The sequence below is a fragment of the Notamacropus eugenii genome, chromosome 4 (genome assembly GCF_028372415.1).
Source record: "Notamacropus eugenii isolate mMacEug1 chromosome 4, mMacEug1.pri_v2, whole genome shotgun sequence".
Classification (NCBI taxonomy): domain Eukaryota; kingdom Metazoa; phylum Chordata; class Mammalia; order Diprotodontia; family Macropodidae; genus Notamacropus; species Notamacropus eugenii.
In genome coordinates, this window is record NC_092875.1 from 287,769,062 (window position 1) to 287,791,909 (window position 22,848).

General features: G+C 37.4%; 1 protein-coding gene across 3 annotated transcripts in view; it reads right to left on the reverse strand.

Annotated features, from left to right (window-relative positions):
• The window catches only part of CPA6 (carboxypeptidase A6), a 365,360-nt gene that overhangs the window by 296,010 nt on the left and 46,502 nt on the right, over nt 1-22,848 (reverse strand). The gene's annotated exons all lie outside the window — the stretch shown is intronic.

The following is a 22,848-nucleotide window of genomic DNA, read 5'->3' on the forward strand; positions in this document are numbered from 1 at the left end:
AAATACTTGACATGTTATCCCCATTTGATCTTCACAACTAACCTCTGAGGTGGCGCGCATCATTCCCATTTTAGAGATGAGGACGCTGACACTGAAGGAGTTAAGGTGGCTTGCCTATCACCAAGCTGATGGTAGTAAGTTGGCAGTAGTAAGGATCTGAGGTGGGATTTGAACTCAATTCCTCCTAACTTTTGTGCAGCTGTACCATTTTTATATCCAATAGTGATTGTCCTTTGAAAATAACAAATCACAAGCCACCGTCATGTTTGGCTAAAAAGTTCCCCATCATCCACAAATGTTTTAGGTTTATGAGATAGGATGTGATGGTTCATTGAGCTTTGAAACAACAAAGACAAAATCAGAAATACCAAATGCCTTATCCTCCTCCTGGCTTTTGTGCAACAAACTTAGATGGACAGACAACAATGGAAACTTGGGAGCTACAGCAAATTCTATAATAAAGTCAATGTGGCCAGACGTGGTTTGAAAATGAAGGCACTGATAATCAAATGCAGCTCTGGAAGAAAAAGAAAAAGATGTGCTGTCATGAAGAAAAAGAGGAGGGTGCAAAGACTCTTCATAAAAAGAGAGAATCAGGGGCATCTTGAGAAAGGTTGAGATGTTCTTTAAAGGAGGAAAAATCTTAATCCTATTGTTCATGTTTTTCTTATTTCTACCATTTCTGCGATTCTATTTGGAGAAAAATAGAATTCATATGCCAAGGGGGGAAAAAAACCAGAAAGTCAAATCACAATCAAAGCAATCACATATAAAGTAATTTTAAATATGGGTTTAATGGAGGAAAGCTATACAAGACCTAGGTACAAACCTGGGTTTGAGTTCTCACTCTCCTGTCCATTATCTATGTGTAGCCTAAAGACTACAACCAGCAGTGGAGAAGGCCCTCTAGGTCCTCAAGTACTACCCTTTGACTAAATCCAAAGTTCACAGAACAAATTCCTTTAATAAAAGAATTTATAGTACACAAAGGGCAGTGTTGCATAATGGATAGTGTGAAAATTCCTAGAAGACCTGGATTCAAATCCTGTCATTGGTATTTATTAGCTCTCTGAGAATGAAAAATCACTTATCTTCTCTGAGACTCAGTTTGCTCATTTGTAACATGGGAGTAGTAACACTTGTGCTACCTGATAAGGTTGTTGTGAGGAAAGAGCTTTGTAAATCCTACAGATTTATACAAATTTTCAAAACTTTTTGCAGATTTGAAATGTATGTTTGAATTTGTCATCTTCTAATGGATTCCAAGGATTTGTCATCTTCTAATGAATTTCAAGTGTTCAAATTTGTAGCATCATAGAATGTGAAGGTTGGAGGTCCATGGCTCTTCCCTGAAGGAACATCAGAAAAATTGAAGATCAGATATCACAGGCACTTAGCACAGGGTCTGGCACATTGTCAATGCATAATAAATGCTTGTTGACTGACTGACTCAATCCACAAAAAGCCTTCTCTTCCAAGAAGCTAACAAGGAGTCATGGTTTACTTGGTTGGTTGATTGTTGTCCTTTGTTCTCGAAGAGGACCAAAATGATATCACTTTGTTGGATATGACTTTGTTGGATACCACTACGTTGTCCACCTGTGGCTGATTAGACTAATATGAGCTCCAAATGCTCTACCACAGGTTGGGCACAAATAAAAATATCATCAAATTATTCATGCCTCAAAAATTAAACTTGAAAATGTATTCACACTTACTGACAAAATTCTAGTTGACTCCTATTGTTTATATAACACTTTCAAGTAAATTAAGCATTTTACATTCTCTCATTTGATCCCATAAGTACTATTATTATAAGTACTTTTATAATTAATTATAAGTACTATTATAATCATTATAAGTACTATTATAATATTATCTTATTTTGTTGATGAGGAAAAGGAGAGTAAGATGACTTGCCCACAGTCATGCAGCTGATAAGTGCCAAGAGAGGATGTGAACCCAACTCTCTTCTGAATTCTAAGTCCAGATTTTTGTCCATTTTATCAAACTGTCTCAATTAAAAGGCCAGTGAAAGTGAATAGATATTTGAACCACAATGACTTTCTAAAGATTTTCACCATCACTTATATGGGCCAGGACAAGGCTTCTTTCAGTATTCTAGAGGTAATTCCTGGGATCAGAACAAGTTGGACCCCATTTCTTTCTAGATTACCTCTTCCCTTACAACTCTTTCTACTCCTGAGTTTCACTGAAACACCAATAACCCTGGAACAGGGGTTCTTAACTTTTTTGTTATGGATCCCTTCTCAGATTAATGTTCATCGCCTACATTCATAATTGAAGGAAATGCCAAATTTCAGTTAGAGATTATTTTTAAAAATGTATTTTTTTTCTGTTCAAGATCATGAACCCCCAGAATGTATCTGGGTATCTCTGCCCAAGAAGTTACCTGGTGAATAGAATAGCTCAGGAAAAATTGTGAGGAAGGTAAAGAGTGCCTTTCAATAGTATTCTTCTCCCTTAGTCACTCGTTATCCTTTTCAATCTCTCTGTACTCTATTCTCTTCCTGCTTCTTTCCCTTATGCTGCCCCAGATCTTCTAAACCTGGCTATTGTTGTTGCTAAATCATTCAGTCATGTATGACTCTTTGTGATGCCCATGGACTTTATTGTTCATGGGGTTTTCTTGGCAAAGATACTGGAGTGTTTCCACATTTCCTTCTACAGTGGACTAAGGCAAACAGAGGTTGAGCAATATGTCCAGTTTCATACAGTAAGTAAGTATCTGAATCTGGATTTGAACTCAGGTCTTCCTGATCTAGGCCCAACTCTCTATCTGTTGAGTCATCTAGTTGCCCCTCCCAAATCTGGTGCCTGCTACCTAGTGCTGTTTATCCTAGGTGCTTTCTTACCACTCTTGAAACATTTCTCCTTTGTGCCCCCTTCTGAAGAAAGTTAGTTTTAACTACATATGTTAATTCATTCCATGGTGCTAATGGTTGATAGTGTCTCAAATGTGTCTTTTCCCAACCTATTTGAATTTTAAAACAGACCATTGGCATACTCTCAGTGTAGTCATTAATAAATGACTGGTGGCTAATTCTCTCTTTCTCTCTCTCTCTCTCTCTCTCTCTCTCTCACCCTTCTTCTCTCTCTCCCTCTCTTTTACCCTCTGAATCTAAGATATCAGGTCAGATTTCTTTATAATTTCTTGAAATATGATATCTAGGCTGTTTCTATGATCATGGTTTTTAGGTAATCCAATTATTCTTAAATGATCTCATCATCTGTTTTCCAGGTCAATTGTTTTTCTAATGAGATAAGTTCACATTTTCTTCTATTTTTCATTATTTTTATTTTGCTTTATTGTTTCTTGATGTCATATGGAGCCATTAGCTTCCACTTGCCAATTCTAATTTTTTAAAAAAAATTTTCTTCAGTTAGTGTTTGTACCTCTTTTTTTTCCATTTAGCTAATTCTGCTTTTTTAAGGAATTCCTTTCTTTAGTGAATTTTTGTGACTCATTTATAATTAGGCCAATTCTGTTCTTAAGGTATGGTTTTATTTAGTGTTTTTGTACCTCTTTTTTAGCAAGCTGTTAATTCTTTTTTTCATAATTTTCTTCATCACTCTTTTTCCCATTTTTTAGTCTACCATTACTCTGTCTGTCTGTCTGCCTGTCTCTCCTCTGTCTTTTAAATGTATTTATTTTTGGAAGGGGAAGGGTTGGGTGGGTATGACTGGGGTAATGTTTTGCTAGAGTTCTTTGAATCATCCCATGTAGACAGTGCCTACTGTACCCATCTATAAATAAATAAATCAATAGCTTCTCTTATTGACCTCTATAACTGTTTCATAAAATACTTCATATTCTGGAGAACAATATAGAGGCCCAGTACATTTTTGCACGTTTTCAGGTGAGGGAGCTAAGGAAGCTTACTTGCTAGGTCTGAAAGCCCCACTCCCAAATTACAAAAGCTTTCAGACCCAGCATGCTATCTCCTACCTTGCTCTCAGTCTCACCAGGAGATCAATGTTTTTGCCCTCTTTGCTGAGGCTGGGGAAGAGGGAGACAATGGTCGTGATTACGCAGTCTGTGGAGATGTGGTGATTTTGTGCAGTTCATAAATACAGAGAGGCAGCTGTGCCTTCTCTTCATACTCTGCTGTACCCAGCAGGATGTCCCTTTAGAGGTCTTTAACCTTAGATTAAGATAGGAAGTTGAAAATTCAGACATCCTTTTCTAAAATACCAAGCTCAGGCAAGTCTTCATCTTCTTTGCAACCCCCAGTCTTAATTATCTTCTGTGACTGTTTGGACATGTTAGATTTTTTTTCTAAGCTGATGATGGTAACTTTGCATTAACTTTGACTTCAAAAGGCATAGCCTGGGCCTAATCACTTTGCTTTGGAAAGAGAGTCCCTTTTGCTTTCAACTTGGACACTAAACTATACATATAAAATTTTTATGGGCTAATTGCCCAGAGACTGGGTACCAGCTGCCTGGGGTCTCCAGTGCTGGTTTTACCTCATTTATCAGGCTTTCCCATGTTTAATGGACACTCTTTTGGAGCATGGAAAGACTTAGTACTAGACAAAACTAGTAAAAACCAAAAGTATGCATATATTCAAGAGTCTGACCATGTATTGACTCCCTTGAAGCCATATACTTTAGCTTCTATTTGCTATTTAAAAGGTAATTGAACCCAATTTGGTTTAATTGAACAAACATTTACTAAGTGCTTGAGATATTCAAGGCACTCTGCTAAGTGCTGGACTATAAATGCCTCTGAGTGCTAGGACACTTCCTTAAACTACTTTTAAATCAAAAGAGTAAATCAATTAAAACCATTCAGATTTTAGCACCAATCAATTAGTGTAGTTCAGGGAAACGCATATGCGCTCAGTCTCTGATGTACAAACAACCCACACATACAACTAACCACTGCTGGCCACCACCAGAGCCCTTGCTCTCACGGGGGGAAAATATAACTTTGCCTCCTAATTTATATACCCAAGATAGGTAGCTTTTGTAACGCAGCTGTAGAGAGTTGTTATTGCTCTTCTATATCCCTCTTCTAGCCTCTGCCCAAAGACAGCACCACTGCTGTAGGCTCTGGGTAAATCCCCGTTTCTGATGCTTGGGCATCAGGGAGACATATTCAGAGACACAGTTTCAGAGTGAGAATCAATCAATCAATGAACAAGTAGCTATTAAATGCCTACTAGGGGCCAGAGACTTAAATGGTTAGAGTGCTGTATAGAGTAGATTAGAGGTAGCTAGATGGTTTAGTGTATAGAGTTCTGGACCTGGAGTCAGGAAGACCTGTGTTCACGTCTGGCCTCAGAGATTTACTAGCTGTGTGATGCCAGGAGAGTCACTTAACTTCTGTTTGCTTTAATCCATTGTGGAAGGAAATGGCAAACCACTCTAGTATCTTTGCCAAGAAAATCCCATGAACAGTATAGTCCATGGGGTCACAAAGAATTGGACATGACTGAACCATTGAACAACAAATCATGAAAGATGCAAATGAAAAGAATGAAACAATCCTTACTGGTAAAGAGCCTCCTTTCTTTTTTAAAAAAATGCATTTTTATTGATGTATTTTGTTTTTTACATCATTATAGTTTTCCCCAGTATCCTACCCTCTCTCCATTCCAGAGATCCATAGTATTTTCAAAGAGAAGAAAAAAAAAGAAAAGGAAAAACCAAGCACAATTAACATATTTAAAAGTCTGAAAATGTGCACTGTACATCTGTGTACTTCCCACCTCCACATAATGATAGCTTGTGGACAGTCATGTTGTATCTCTTCAAGCAGCTTACATTCTAATGGGGCACTTCAGAAATCATCTAGTATAATCTACACCTGAACAAGAATCCTTAAAGAATCCCCAGGGTTGCTGTCTGTGAGAGCAGAAATATGCTAAAGTCAAAAATTTCTTCCAGGATCAGTCATTAATAGTAATTTCACCATTGAAATCTAGTTTCTATTAAGTAGTATATAACTAGATAATTAGCATCAACTTCATGCTGACATCACCAACACTGGATAATGATTGTCATACTCACTGGGATGACTCACAGCAGAAATTCCCAACTTTTATGATCAAAAGTCACAGGCTTTAGAGCTTGGTATTTAAGAAACATGATTTTTGTGAGATGAATTATTTGAGGCCAATTTATCAGTATTTTTCATGTATGATCAATTATTACTTAGCACTAAGATTTCCCATTAGTAGAACTTATTTTTATGTAATTATCTATTCAAACTAAAATTTTTCCCAAAGTTGTCCTTGTGGCTATAAGTATTAGGGATGTAAGGTCAATCGTTACGTTATCCCCATCTTTGAAAGATATCTAGGTCCCAAGCCTCTGCAAAACTATATCCAAAGTGAAACTGGATACAATTTCACTTAGCTCTTTGAGTGATGTTCCTAGAAGAATTCCTAGTCTTAGTAACATTACCCTCATAAATTGAAAACTGAGATGTTAGAGGTCATTGAACCCAACATATTAATTTTATAGGTGATTAAACTGAGGCACAGAAAGACTGAGTGACTTACCCTAGTGTCTTTGTTAAGGTTTTATTTTGCATCTTCCTGGCTCCAAGTTCAGTTATCTATCTACTATGGCATCTAGCTTTCACTTCTTCTTTGGAAGATTAATTTTAAATGAAATATTCCAAAGATAAACATCTTAACCCATTTGGGGCTGAAGAACTGGTGGAGAACTCAATAAAGCCACATGCTTTCATTCCCCTCAAATGACATCTCCTATTCACCTAAGCAGAAACTTGCTTGCACAGTTACAACTATGAAGTCAATTTAACACTTCAAAGATCTAAAATTTTATTGGTGTGGTTATTCCCCTTCACTGATATAAATTTGCAACTCCTGTATGATCTTGCAGAGTTGCTCTGGCTACATTTATTTATCATCATAGGGACAGCCTGGTGAAGAGCCACTTCAAACTTAGGTTGGTCTTTGCATGACAAATATCACTACACCCCATGGAGTAAAAAAGAAAGCAAAAAACCAAAACACCTGTTTTGTAGAAAGGTCAGAATTTAGGTTTCATTGGTGGAACCTGGTTCATTTTTATGCCATTATCAGGTATTTGAGTGAAATTTTGTTTAACCCTAACAACAAAAATCACCTCTAAGCGGTATGTTTTTAATATGTTATTTGAATTTGTGTTTATTTGCTTTTTGGTGTTGTGCCTAATTTGGTCAATTAAAATTCTAGCCCTGACCTGTATCTCCCAATATTCATTCCTAGCAATGGACTTTTACAAAAAAAAATCACACTATCTTGCTATCTCTTCAAATACAATATATCTAAGTTAGAGTTATCATCTACCCAAAAGTGCATCTCCCTTCTGATTTCCCCACTTCTGCCAATGATACCTCATCTCTGAGTCACTTAGACTTAAAAACTTGGAATTATTTTGATCTTTTCTATATCCTTGTCTTTCATATTCAGTAATATAGAATCTTCTTATTTTTCGCCCTTCATATATCTTTTGACCCTGCTGCCTGTTTTCCTTTCTCACAACTACCACCTTAGTTAAGTACCCAGTCTCATGACTGACAGAGTTGGGACAAAGGGTTAGCAAGAGAGACAGTCACTTAGGAAGCAGCAAGGAGGAATACTTCTTATTATGAACTATTTATAAATGCATATGTTTGTTAGTGCTGGGAAATTCTATTTTCCATGGCAGGTAGGCATTAATTTTGTGATAAGCTACGCTGAAGCATATTACTGGGAAAATCTTAAAGTCTTAATGGATTGCGACACATAAGGAGTAAAAATTTGATATGCAATGGATACAGTTCTCAAATATTGCCTAGCATTCAAAAGTGCCTTAAAAGAAACGTCCAGTGCCTGAACAGTGCAATAACCTTATAATTGGTCTCACAACTTTCAGTTTCTCTCTAGTTCTTTCTAAAGCATGGCTCTTTATCATGTCATCTTTCTGTTCAAAAAACCCTTCAAATATCCTCTCTCCTAATGCTGACAGCACTCCCTAACCTGGCGTTCAACAGTCTAGTTCCAACAACCTCCTTCCTGTAGTACAATATAACGTTTTTTCATCTACTTGAGTCTTACTACTGATACGTTCTTTCAAGAGAGAACTTAAATCAATCTCCTTTTTGAAGCTTTCCTTAATAAACATGATAATGTTGCAGGGAGGGGAGTCTTAGTAAATACTTTACAACCAACTCTTTGAAAAAAAGTATTCATGACACACTTTTAAGTTTAACGTGCATTATTAACATTTTCTCCATCATTTTCTTAAGTGTAGGCAATCAATAAAACGATCAAGTCAAAATCTATAGCATTTGCTTATTTCCATGACGTAAATTTTCAAACTGAAATTTTAATGATCAGTGCTTGCCAACCAGTACAAACTGTCTTCAGCACACCTCTAGTTGTAGTGGAAAGTCTGCCAGATTGCACAAGAAACTACAAATCTTCCAAGAAGAAGAAGGAGGAGGAGAAGAAGAAGGAGGAGAAGAAAAGAATCAGTGAAGGAGCAAATGGGGAACTGATAGTAAAAGCTCATATTTATACAGCAATTAAAAAAAGTAATTGGGAGTAATAGGATTTGGGTTCAAATCCTAATTCTGCATTTTAGTGGCTTAAGTGGACCTTAGAAAAGTCATTTCAACTTTTTGAGCCTCAATTTCCTTATTTATAAGATAATGAGGTTAGTATCATAGTGAGAAAGAACATTTATGAATCAAGGGACCTGGGTTCAAATCTTGCCTCTGATACTTCTCATCTGTGTGGCCTTGGACAAATTACTTACTTTATAATGGCCTCAATTTCCTCATCTATAAAATGAGGAGGTTAGAGTAGATGATTTTTGAGGTACTTTCTAAGTATAGAGCTATTTTGTTTTGATTCTATGATTCTAAGTTCCCTTTCAGCTCTAAATTTATGATCCCATGTCCTCATCTTATTCTGAACTCCTTTATCACGGATTTCCAGCATTACTTACTTGGTCCATATTCTATCTTATATTTTTAGGGTTTCTTTTTTTGTGATTTTTTAAAAAGTCTTGCCATCTAAATCACAAGCATCTTACTTAAGATAAGGACTCTGACTCTGTGTGGTCCCTAAGGCCCCTTGCACACTGGAGATGGCTATATGGTGCAATAAGAAGAGTGCTGGTCCTAGAGTCAAAAAGTCTTGGGTTAAAATTCAGCTTAGGATACTTATTAGATGTGTGACCCTGGGAAAGTCACTTAAACCTTTTTTTCCTTACTTTCTTCATCCGTAAAAATGGAGATAATAATAGCACCTACCTCCAAGGGTGTAGTGAGAATCAAATGAAATAGTTGTAAAGCACGTTGGAAACCTAAAGTCTTATGTGAGTTCTTCTTCTGCTTCTTCTTCTCCTTCTCCTTCCTCTTCTCTTTCTTCTTCTTCTCCTCTCCACCTCCTCTCCTTCTCCTCCTTCATCTTCATCTCCCTCTCCCTTCCCTTCTTCTTCTTCTTCTTCTTCTTCTTCTTCTTCTTCTTCTTCTTCTTCTTCTTCTCCTCCTCCTCCTCCTCCTCCTCCTCCTCCTCCTCCTCCTCCTCCTCCTCCTCCTCCCCCTTCTTTTCCTTCTCCTTCTTTTCCTTCTCCTCCACCTCTCCTTCTCTTCTTCTCCCCTTTTTCTTTTTTCTTCTTATATTGTAGGTGGCCAAAAAGTACTTCTGGAAGAAAGCCAGGAATGTTTGTAGGCATATATAAGGAGCCTAGGGCTTATAACCAATAGCTATGGAAAGTTGATTATTATAATAGTAGAGGGAGTGAACAACGGGGCAACTCCAAAAGAAGATGGAAAGATGTAGGGTAGAACAATACCTCATTATCCTTTCTCTTAAATGTTATGTATGTTATCTCTATCTTCCCTTCCCCTTCTTGGAACTTTCCTCTTCTGTAATCTGCCAGGGCTCCTCCATGTCAGAAACTTCCACTTCTGTGTAGCTTCACTTATTAGTCTTTCCTTGCCTATTACTTCAGAGGAAAATGATTCTGAAATATTATAAGATAGGATCATGATGCCAACGTCCTTATCAGTAGCACACAGGCTGCTTTAATTAAAATAAAAGCAATAAAATGCTGGGTATTGTCATGAAGACCACTGGGGAAATAAACTAGAACACTGTCATATTTTTGTGGAAAATCGTGTTGCATCCTTAGCTGGCACATTTGGTTCAGTTTTGATGTCCATAGTTCAAGAAAAAGTAAAGCAAATTTGGAAAAAATATGGAGAAGGGAAAGTTAAAATGATGAAGAATATAGAGGTGCTGCCAGATGAGAAACAGAATAAAAACATGAGACCTTTTATCTTTTTATGCCTAACCTAAGACAAAAGTTTTTAAGGCATACAAAGAAGTGTCTAAGACGTGTGGGGAACCTGCTGCCTCAAGGCCATATGTGACCCTCCAGGTCCTCAAGTGCAGTTCCTTGACCGAATTCAAACTTAACAGAACAAAGGAAGTTTATATTTAGCCAAAGAGCTGCACTTGAGGATCTAAAGGGCCACATGTGGCCTTGAGGCTGCAGGTTCCTTACCCCTGGTAAGATCACAAACAGTATGGATTGGGTAAAAATAGTCTTTTAGACCAAATCTTCCAAGAATAGGACTAGGAGACATCCCTCAAAACTTGAAACAAATAAGTTTGGGACAAACATTGGCATGTATTACTTTATACAGGATTCATTACTCTAAGCAATTAATGTGTGGGCTGGACTTAGACACAATTAGTCAGAAGACTGGAGTTCAAGTCATAGTTCTCTGAATAACTTCCTTTACGACCTTGGGCAGTTACTTGTATCTCAGCTTCCTTGATTGTAAAATAAAGGGAATAGACTAGATGGTCTCTAAGGTTGCTTTCTAGCTTTAAATTTTTATGCTTCCCCGTTATCGTGAAAGCTAGACATGTGAATATCTTCAAAAAATTAATTAATCAATTAATTAATGGATCATGGACCCATAATCAAATTATTAATGGAAACTAGAGTGTATTAGAGAACATAATTACTCTTTTAAAAATGATAGTTAAAAAAAGAATGTTAAAAATTGTCTTTTCATGTAACTGGAGAAAAATAAAATGTTACTAAAAATTGTTCATTTTTTTAAAATGACAGTAAAATGAATAATTGTGTCTTTTTAAAACAGCCCATCCTTAAGTATCAGTGTCAAGAACCAAAAACTGAACTGTAAAGCTAAGGGGTTTGGTCTTCCAAAGCTTATCTTATGTCTTAAGGTTTTAAAGTGGTATGTGTGTGTGTATGCGTGTGTGTGTATGTGGGTGTGTGTGTGGGTGTAGGTACAAATGTGTAATAGAAAGCTTCAATAGAAAATGTGTGAATGCATTGCTTTTTAAAAAAAATTCAGGTGGTATGTCTTGGCATGCATACTAGTGAAGGAGAAAAACATATATGACAGTGAAATTAGTCATACTTGTATGCATTCAGTGCATTGCATATTTTGATCTTAAGGCTACAACCAAAACATGAAGTGATGAGTATTTCACATCTCAATGAATTCAGTCACACATTCTCTTCCCCTTGAACAGAGTACAGAGGGTCTCTCTGGCACTTTCCCTATTGCAAACTCCTTTTAACACTGAGTATACAAAAATAAGTGTCTAGTTCAGATTTAGCAATGGGATGTGTATTAGATCTGAAATGTAGCTTGCTTTTGTGTTTTACCCCACGGTATATAGTTAACCATTATGAACTATAAAATAACAATTTCCCTATGTCTTTACTCTTAAGGTCTTTGAAAGTAATTTTTGTATTTGTCTCCTGGGTTTTAATTTTTTCATGAATATTGGCAAATTTTGTAGAAATTTGTGTTATAGCTGTATATGTATACTTATATACATTTTTCTAGAAGTGCAAACATTAATAAGTATAGCACTGTCTTTTAGAATTTAAAATGAGAGTTTTAAAAATCATTTGCATGAATAATTCTCAACATGTCACATAAAGCTGGGGTGTCAGGAGATTTGGTGCCAGCCTCAGACAGGGAGGTGTGATATTTTCAATCACACATTCAGATCAAGTCATCGGTTTTCTTATTCAAAGGTATGCTTGTTTGAATCCATAAAATCTAAATGAGGCCATTTTAATATTCAGAAAACTGATAGTCCCAAACTAAAGATTTGGAGGAAATCTTCACAAGCACAGGGAATGAGAGTTTTATCTATATAGCTGCTACATGACAGAACTAAGTCTACTTAAAGGCACAAGTCAGAAACTTCTTTTAATTTAATCATCATAATGAACACCACCTGTATTTTGAAGTTCAATCAATTTATTTGTTTTTGACACAGATCAATGGCATTTGCCATTCAGAAACTCAGACGGGGCCAAGCTTCAAGGCACAACTATGTACCCTTGAACACTAACATCAGGAAGTTACTGTATCACTGCTTTATTTAATTGGTATAGTTGCTCAAGTAATAACACACACACACACACACACACACACACTGTACTAATCATATTGCTACTTTGTTAAACAGCATTATATACATACCTAGTGGTTAATATTGGATTAAATGGTATTCCCAGGAGCATAAACACCTGGTAAGTCTATTGGAAATTGAGTTCTAGCAATTGCTAGCATCTGTCACTTTTCCCCTTCCCATTTGCCATTTGCAAGTTCCTTGTGGTGTATTCATCAAAAGATAGCAAAGAAACCAGTAGGCATGATTCAAAGGATCCAAATGCTTTTGTCTTTTCCTTGAGGATACAACTCAATTCAATAAGCACACCCTAAAATGTGTTGAGTGCTAGAGAGACAAAAATGAAATAGTCCCAGAGGTAAGGACAAGAAAAGATACAACATGTATCCTAATAAATTAATAAGAAAACTATTTTTATTGGCCAGTTATTCCAGTCGTGTCCAACCCCATTTGGGGTTTTCTTGGCAAAGATACTGTAACAGTTTGCCATTTCCTTTTCCCGCTCATTTTACAGATGAGGAAACTGAGGCAAACAGGGTTAAGTGACTTGCCTGGGACCACACAGCTAGGAAGTGTCTGAGTCCTCATTTAAACTCAGGTCTTCCTGACTCTAGACCTGGTGCTCTATTTACTGTGCCACCTAGCTGTCCCTTTAGAAAGTATATATGAAGTTATTCAATTCAACATATTTATTAACCTCCTAATAGGCGGAGATAACAAAGGCATAAAAATCCTTTGTTTCCCATTTTCTCAAGCATATTACCCCCTTTCCCAGCATGTCTCCCTACCTCTTGTCTTCAGTATGCCCCTCTCTGCTGATTCCTCCCTTGCTACCTACTTGTGTCCCCCATCTTTTTTAAAAAAAATCACTTGATCCTATCATTCTATCTAGCTATCATCCTATATCTCACCTTTCATTTTCTGTTCAACTCTTTGGCAGAACTGTCTATACTTGGTGTATAGTTTCTTCTCATTTTCTTCTAAACCCTCAACAATTTAGCTTCTGGATCAACTGGTCACCATTCACCTGAGACTGCTCTCTCCAAAGTTACAAGATCTCTTACTTGCCCAATCTAATGGCCATTTCTCAGTCTCATATTTCTTGACCTCTCTGTAGCACTTCACTGTTGATCACCTCTAGGTGTTGAGACATTTCACTCTTAGTTCTCCTCCTACTTATCTGATCCCTTCTTTTCTGGATAATCATTCATGCCCCAACCCCCAACTGTGGGTGTTCCAAAAGGCCCTGCCCTGGACCCTTCTGTCTTTGTTCCTTATTCTCCTTCACTTGGTGACTTCAGCAGCTTCTGTAAATTCAATTATCTTCTCTATGTAGATGACCATTTATAAGTATATTACTATTTATTAGAATTTAAAATGAGAAGATTTTTAGAAAATTTATTAGCATTAATCAATCTATCTAGTCCTTCTCTCAGTCTTAAGTTCTTGTCATTGAATTACTAACAGCCTATTGAACATTTTGAACTGGCTGTCCCATAGACTTCTCAACCTCAAGATGTCCCAAAGAGAACACATTGCCTTTTCCTCTAAACCCACCCATCTTTCAAACTTCCATATTTCCATTCAAGACATCACCATCCTACTGTTTGGCCAGATTTGCATCTTCAGTATCATCCTTAACTCTTCACTTTTGCTCACCCCACATATCCAGTCAGGTATAGAATCTTGTCATTTATGCCTCCCCAATATCTCTTGCATCAATTCCCTTCTTTTCACTCATACAGTCACCACCTATAGAACATTTCAATAGCATTCTAATTAATCTTCCTGACTCAAGTTTCGCACCTCTCCAATCCATCCTCCAAATGGCTGCCAAAAAGATTTTTTTCTAAAACACAAAGCTTACCATGTCACTTCCCTCAAGCAATCAATTCTAATGGTTTCCTATTACGGGCTTTCTTACTGTTTCTCTCCTGTGATTTGCTATCTCCTATCTTCTTGCCTCTCCACTGACTATCTGTCATACTCCTTTTCTGCTTCCATCTCTAGGAACCCCATGGACTTCTTCGAAGCTTAGCAAAATATCACTTTTCAAATGTGGCCTTTCCTGTTTTTCCAGTTTCTAGTATCTTCCCATCTCCTCCCCAAAGTAACAAAAGTTACTTTGAATCTGTTTTGTATATAATCATATATGTATATGTTGTCTCCTTAAATAGATTGTAAGCTTTTGCCTTTTATCCTTAATGCCTACCATATTGCCTAGAGCACTGCAGGTGCTTACTAAGTACTTGCTGATTGATTAAGCATTATAGGTGTAAAGATAGGAGGAAGCCACTGGGTCAGATCTTGCAACCCTATCATTTTACAGATGAAGAAATAGAGGTCTAGAAAGGGTAAGTAACTCACTCAAGGTCACACAGGTAGAAAATGGCAGGTCCAGGATTCAAATCTAGCTCCTCAGATTCCAAATCCAGGGTTCATTCCACTGCTTCATCTGAGCATGCACTCTCCCCCCACACTCTTGTGCTTTGGATTATGATAAATCCTTAGGACTGAAATGAATGAATGATAAAAGAATTTATTAAGTACTTCTTATGAGCCAGGCACTTACATTTCCTAGCTGTGTGACCCTGGACAATTAGCTTAATCTTTTCCTGACTTCCTCATCTGTAAAATAGGGATAATAAAAACAACTATCTCCCAGGATTGCTGTGAAGAGGAACTGAGAGAACATTTGCCACCTTTAAAGCACTGTATAAATGCCAGCTATTATTATTGTCAGCATTACTATTAAGTGATAAAGATAGAAATACAAAAGTGAAACAGTTTTTGCCTCCCTTCAAGGAGCTTGCATTTTTAAAAAAGGACCAGATGAAATAGGTTCCTAGCTGCCAAGAAAGGGAGTGACTGGAGATGCTGAATTGATCCTTGAGGGGGTCAGTTAACACATATTTTGGGGAAGACTAGTACTGATTTAATTATTGAATCTAGATTTTAAAAAACCTAGAAAGACAATATGCATTGGGCAAATAGCAAGATGGCCAGGATGGAGATGAAGCAAGGCCTGATGCGGTGGTTACTTAGATCCATTGGGTGAGTTGAGTATGGACTTTCTCACTCTAACCAAGGAGGCTTGATGGCAATTGCCAGATTTAATGGATTAACTCCCCTAGGGGACTGTGGCACTTACTTCTTTCCTTTGGAGGAATGGTTCCTACGTGCTATTTTAGCTAGAGAGAAGTGCAGGCAGGGGCAAGGTAGATAGCAAGATGGCTAGTTGGTATATGAAGCACAGTCACATACGTTAATATATACATGATGTGTGTGAGTGAGTGTGTACACGCATACTGTAACTTAATAAATAGGATCCAAATCTACAAGTAGTTCTCTTTCTTAAAGGCACTGCAAATAGTGTTTGAAAGTGCTGAGAGAATCAATGGAAGGTAATCAAGTGTTACTATCAGTTGTATTGTTAAATAGATAAACTGTCTCTAGGGTTCAGAGGCTGTCCAAAACTAAGATGAAATTTTAAAAAGGCTTCCCCTCTCCTGAAAGACCCCCCCCTTCAACTCATTTTATATTTATCAAAGTATGCTCCCTGATGAACTCCACTATGGTACTTTCAATTAACACATCCTCTGTCTCTCTTGGCAGCTGCCTGTGTAGGGAAGAAAAACAGACTTAGGGAACAGGAGTGTGCTGAAATTTCAGTGTGATGAAAGCATCCTTCTCCTGTAAACGTGTGAACTAGGTACTGGCAGCTGCATGAAAAGCTCTGTTTTATTTTCATGAGTCTGCCACCATCAGTTTCACCACTGTACTATTTTCCTTTGAAACTTCCCTGTAAAACATTTTAATGATGAGAGGGGAGCATGGTTTTCCAATTAAGGTTTTACCAGCGAAGTGTGTATTTCTGGCAGCAATTTAATATGGGCGTATTCCTTCCTTAGGTAGGTATTATTATCATTCCACAAGTATCTGTGTTAGGCTGTCATTACCAGAGAGCCCATCTCATCTGGTAATGCTGTCCCCTTACAACAGAAGCATTAATATGTGATAGCAATGAAGATTGGATGAGTGGGAAGGTCAGCACAACTTTCCATGTGTACACAGCCAGGTTAAGTACAAGAGGTATGCCATTTCCTTCCTCTCAAAGTCAACTTTGCAGAATAGATAATCAGAGGAAGTTAAAACTTAATTTAGCAAATACATAATCTTCAGACGCTGGGTAACTCACAATAGGGGTGGATAGAACTGTGTCAAGGCAGATAAGTTATTCAGGAGAAGTCAGAATAATTAACATAGGGCAAAGTCTCTCAGCCTGGAAAGATCTCAGCCTGGAGGCAAAACATACTCTTGGAGAATGAAAATTAGAATTAAAATGGAAATAACCACTTAAAGTACTAGAACTTCTTTTCTTTGGGGTCCTAATGCTTTGTGCTTTTTGGATCTCTTACTGCTGTGGTACTTATTGGTAAGGCAAAGGGTAGGTAGTAGGCTGGGAGGGTTTGCAGGCTGTGAATCAAAAAGCAACCTACTCTCCAGCTCAGTTACCAGCAAATTTCCTGAGTTGCCAAGTCTCCAAAATTTAGTGTACATTCCATCAAATAACCCAAATCCCTAGCAAGTCTTTTATTAACAGCCTCCCTTATTTCTGATCAAATCCCTCAGAATAGCTATCTCTGCAGCCTATTCACTACATTCTAAAGGCAGGGACCTTGTCTTTATACTGTATATAGTCACACTCTTTGCACTCTGCTGCTTAATTCATTTTAACCGATGATTATGCTTTATCATGGAATCAGTAAATATGCCAACAGGTACAACAGTACAGTGCCTTGTACTGTACCAGACACACCCACAGTACACCCATGCTCTGCTGGGCAGCAGATGTTTCCTTCTTTCAGAGAACCTAGAAAAGTTGGGGAAGAGGGAAGAAGGAGTACAAATGAACAAATACATCAAGAGTAAGTGAAATCATGTATTTAAAGTGTCTGGCAAACTTTAAAGCTTTATACAACTATGAGCTGGCATCCTTGCTCTCAGTGCTATCCATAATTTGCTTTAGGGATGGAAGGAAACAAATTAGCTGAAGTTTGTTTTGTTTTGCCTGTACTTGTTTTTTCATTGGTGTGAGGAATACATGGTATGGAAAATGCATCCATTCATGCAGCTCTGCTTTGAAGTTTCTCCAGAACCTACAGTCATAGAGAGATGTTGAAGACACTAAGAGGTTAAATTACTTGCCCATGGTCACACCCCCAATATGTATCAGAGGCAGCAGTGAACCCACATCTTCAAGACTGGCTTTCTATTCACTCTGACAAGATGCCTGTCTACATACTAACGTCACTACTAGATCTGGTCTCCATTGACAATTTTACCCAGTAGAAAGGTTCAAATGTCTACTGGGGAGAGCTAACAGTAGCCTAACGTCTGCAATCATGCAAATAAATTCTTATCATTTAGCTTTATGCTTTCACCCCAAGGTTACAAGGCACTCATGGTCACACATGATGGGACTGGATGGAAGTGCTATTTCTACTGACTATAATTCCTTTTCCCTCCTTCTCTGCCTTTCCATATGTCATCCATGTTTAAAGAACCACCCTCCCTGGTGACTTCATCCCTCAATTATCCCTCCCCCACTAACTCCTTTCTGTTTATTTATTTTTCTTTTATAATTATCACATATGTGTTATACTACAAAGAAAGAGTCGGGGTAGCGGATAGAGGGCAAGCCTTGACTCAGCAAGGTCTTGGTTGAAGAACCAGACTGTAACACTTACTTGCTGAATGACTTTAAGCAAGTCCTTTAAGTTCTCGGGGCCCCAGACAACTTAGGGTAGGGACTCCTATCCTTTTTTGCCCATTGGGGAAATCTATGGACTTCTCTTCAGAGTAATATTTTAAATTCACTAAAATAAAAATATATAGATTATAAAGGAAGCCAGTTATATTGAAATACAATTAGCAATTTTTTAAAAAAACAAGTTCCTGAGCCCCAGGTTAACCCTGCCCTACAAATTACATAAAAGGCCCAGATTCACAAGGGTAGAAAGAACTATCCCAATGAAATTATAGTTAGCATTAAAAAAAAGTTATCCTGCTTTGTCATGCAGAATACCTCCACATTTAATGAAGAAAACATTTGAGAATCATTTCACATATGTAGTTCTTGCCACCCAGTTGGATGATAAGCCCTTATCTCTTTTGTGCTGCAGAGAGCTTGGTCTAGGTGCATAATTGATAGTCCATATTGTAATTAAGTGCATAAGTGATCGTCTATATTGAAAAGAAAAACAAATTTATAGGGTAAAAAGCCAGCTATGTGTTCAAAGATCCTAATGGGAGTAATTGGGGAAGGAAGAATATAATTCAGCAGTCCTACCTATTTCTGAGACTCTACTTACCAGACTCCCTCCCTTCCCTTTCTTCAATTATGACTTTAAGAAGGTGCCAGGGGAAACTGTAAATCTGAAAGACCAGGAGCGCAGGCCAGTTCACACAGCCCCAGAGTAAGCAATGCAGCCTATATAACAAGGTTGGCAATAAAAAAGAAAAAGGCCCGGGAGACTGGCAAAGAACCAGATGCTGCACTGCTGGAATAGATTTTCCCAAGTGCTCCATCATTATGGCTTTTGGACCCTCTTATTTCTTACCAAAGCTAGCAATAAAAGAAAAGGTCAAATGGGAAATACTATGTTTCTCTCAGTCCTCCTGTCCATTCCCTCACAAAAAAAGAACCCAACTTCAAAACAAATAAAAAAACTTGGCCTTGTATTGACGTCCAAGAGCAAGTGTAAGCCAGAGCTGAATGAAGGCTAAGTTTATTTTTAAATCTGTAGGTAAGGTAAAAACCACAAAAGTTTTGAGTATTTGAGTTTGCTCATACAATGAGACCCATAAAAGGAGGTTTTTCCATTGTGCTTCTGCAAATAGCCTTTGGGATTCCATATTTATAAATGTACTAATGGGCAATTTCTTTTGAAGGGTGCTGTTTACAAACGGAGGTCAGAAAATTTATGTATTTACAAGTCATGGTTCAATTTGTTTAAGCAAGGCCTAAGACTGAATTATACACATTCCTTTAGTCTCATAAACGCTTGTGTAGTTTATAAGTCGGAAAGAAGGTCCACTATTTCTGCCAATTGACCCTAAACTGAATCGGCTAAGTGGACATAAATCACCGTCCTGAGTCAATACTGCCGTCTTCCCAGTAGGTGTAGAGACATTCGCTGTGACAAAGGACAGCTTCTGTAGTTTCTGGGCTTGCAAAAAGACTTGAAAGTTCATTGATAATGTTATGGAGCTTTTCTATTCCCTTGGAGCTAGAAGAAAAAGAAAAAGGAAGGGCTGAGAGGCCTAACGTAATGATGCAAAGATGAGGTCCATCTGTATTAGGTGCTGTGATGGATAAAAAAAACAAGAAAGCCAAAATATTTGCCCCCAAGAAACTTACTTTCTAGCAAGAAAATAATGACAATAGTGATAATAATAAGTGTTTATATAACGTTTTAACACTTGCCAAGCAATTATAAAAATTGTATGTTGGAGAGGTATTTGGTACAAAGGCTCAAAGGTATTTAAAAGTATATATAAGTATTTAAAAATACTGTAATGATGATACTAATAATAATGGCATTTAGATGGTGCTTTAGGGTTTGCAAAGTGCTTTACTTAGTGGTTTTCAACATTCTAAGTTAGTTAGTATTATCCCTTTTTTACAAGCAAGAAAACTGAGATTGCAGAGATTAGTTGACTTGCCTGATATTACACAGCTAATGAGTGTTTGAGGCAGTACTCAAATTCAGGTCTTAATGACTTCATATCCAGCACTCACGTAAAGGAGATGACCTCCATGGAGATGGGATAAGATGCTGACTGGGGAAAGGACTGAAATTAGATACAGAATAATCCTTATGCCTGGCACTGGAAAGATTGATTTAGGAAGATGAAGGAGCCAGATAACATGGGTTCAAATATGGAATCTGCTACTTAATGTTTGTGTGATCCTGGGCATATCATGATATTTCTGAGCATGTTTCTTCATCCACAAAAATAAAAGTCTTTGACTATTGTGGGGAGTCTCCAAATGCCCTTTTATCCTTGATTCTCATGGGTCTTCAAAGACCACTTTTTAAGAGAAAAAGGAGAAAAGGAACAAAAAGAGTCATGGCAGAAATCTGTGGAGCCAAGGTATTTGCATGGACAGTGAAAAGAACACTGGCTATCTAGTGAGAAGACCAGGTTTCAAATGCTACCTCTGACAGCGCTTGCTTGAGTAAGTGAACTTGGGCAAATCACTTAACATCTTTGGTTTTCAGTTATTTTATCTGAAAAATGACATATTTGAATTAGATGACCTCTGGGCTCTCTTCTAAGTCTAGAACCATAACCCTAGATCTTTGAAATGACTTGTTTGTGGTGACATACTCATTAGATCTTCAAGATGTAGAGTTATGTTCTGAAACATTCTTTGAGAAATGCTGATTATGCAATGAAAAGAGTTTGATTTTGCAACCTTCTCTCTAGAGCTGCTATCTGGAACCTTATTTTTCCAAGACCTCAATTTATCCTTGAGGGTAGTGATTTTTTTCTCTGCTTTCTCAAAGAAATAAGAATGATTTCCCCAGTGTCTCTTGTGAAAATAAGCATTTTTTCCCATTGTCTCTACAAAGAATGAAGCAAAAAAATTTTTTTAATGAAATTGTGTATTCCCCAGAGCCCTTAACACAAGACTTTAGTGATGATCAGAGTTCTTCAGAATAAGGAGAGATTTATGAGGTCTTTTCCTCTGACTTCGTCTGAAATATTGTGTTCAACTCTGGACATCACTGTTTAAGAAGGACCTTCCTAAACTGGAGAGTGTCAAGAGGAGGGCAGCGAGCATGGTGAAGGACTTTAATAAGTCCAAAACATATGAGGATCAGTTAAAGGAATATGAGCTATGTAACCTTGAAAAGAGAAAAACTCAGAAGGAACATGATAGCTGTCTGCAAATATTAAAAAAGGTTGTCATGTGAAAGAAGGAATAAATATATTATATTTGTTCCCATAAGGAAAAGCAGCAATGAGTAGAAGCTGAAAAGAAGTCATTTTAGGCTTGATTTAGGGGAAAAAAAGCAAAATACTTCTTAACCTTGACAGTTGACCAAGACTAGAATTGACTCTCTCTGGAGATGCTGGGTTCTCATCCTAGGTCTTCATGTACTGTCTGGATGTTCACTGTGTATGTTAGAGTAGAACTTTCCTCTTAAGTAGAGATTTGATTGGATATGTGTTAAGGCAGGGGTGGGAAACCTGTGGCCTTGAGGTCACATGTGACCCTCTAGGTCCTCAAACATGGCCCTTTGACTGAATCCAAACTTCACATGACAAATCTCTTTAATAAAAGGCTTTGTTCGTAAACTTGGAGTCAGTCAAAAGAATGCATTCAAGGACTAGAAGGCCACAAGTTCCGCACCCCTGTATTAAGATCTCTCCAAACTTTCAAATTCTATGGTTTAATGATACCCCAACCATAGACTCCACATGGGAATTACCTTTACAACGTCCCTGATGGATAGTTATTAAGGCTGTATTTCCAATGACTCTACCTTAAAAGGCATCCCATTCTTTTGTTGGACATCTCTGCTACAAATTTCTTCTTCATGTTTATCTGAAAACTGACTCCTTTTAACTCCTACCCATTAGTTTTAGTTTTTCCCTCTGGAGTTATTCCACCTACATATACTCTCTCATCCACATAATGGCTCTCCAAATTTCTGAGAACAGCTACTATACCTTTGCTCCTGTGTATCTTTTCTTCAGGCCAAATATTAATAGCTCTTCTTACCATTCTTTACCAGACCTAATTATGATTGAACACAGTACATGTATTAATTTTTCTCCATTTAATGAAGCTTCCATAGTTAGGTTTGCATATTCTCATCAAATGAAAGTTGCATCTTTCTGGTGAAATAGTAAAGCATGTTCAAATGTTGATTTATTGAAGCATTTCATTAAATGAACTTGGTTTATTACAAGGTATGTTTATTTTAATGTCTCATCATGAGGATAAACACAGTTAGTGTATGTGTGTAGTTGGAACTATAGGTCTCAGAATTTTGTTTATAATGGCTATGAAAAGCTCTGTTTAAATCACCCAATGCCTTCTTTCCAACATTTTAACCATTTCAGGAAGCTTGTTTATCTTCACTGAGAGCTTAGGAGCTGTCAAAAAGTCTCAGAGAAATCAGAGGAGGAGCTTTGTGATGATACTTTTTAAAGACTGAAAATCTGAAACCAATTGTATAGAGTTTATGTCTGTGGTAATGTGTTCTCTTTTTCAAAATGAAATTTTGCAGTCTCCTATATTAAGTAAGCTAGGTGGTACAGTCAATAGAGTGCCTGGCTCGAAGACTCATCTTCATGAGTTCAAATCCAGCATCAGACACTTACC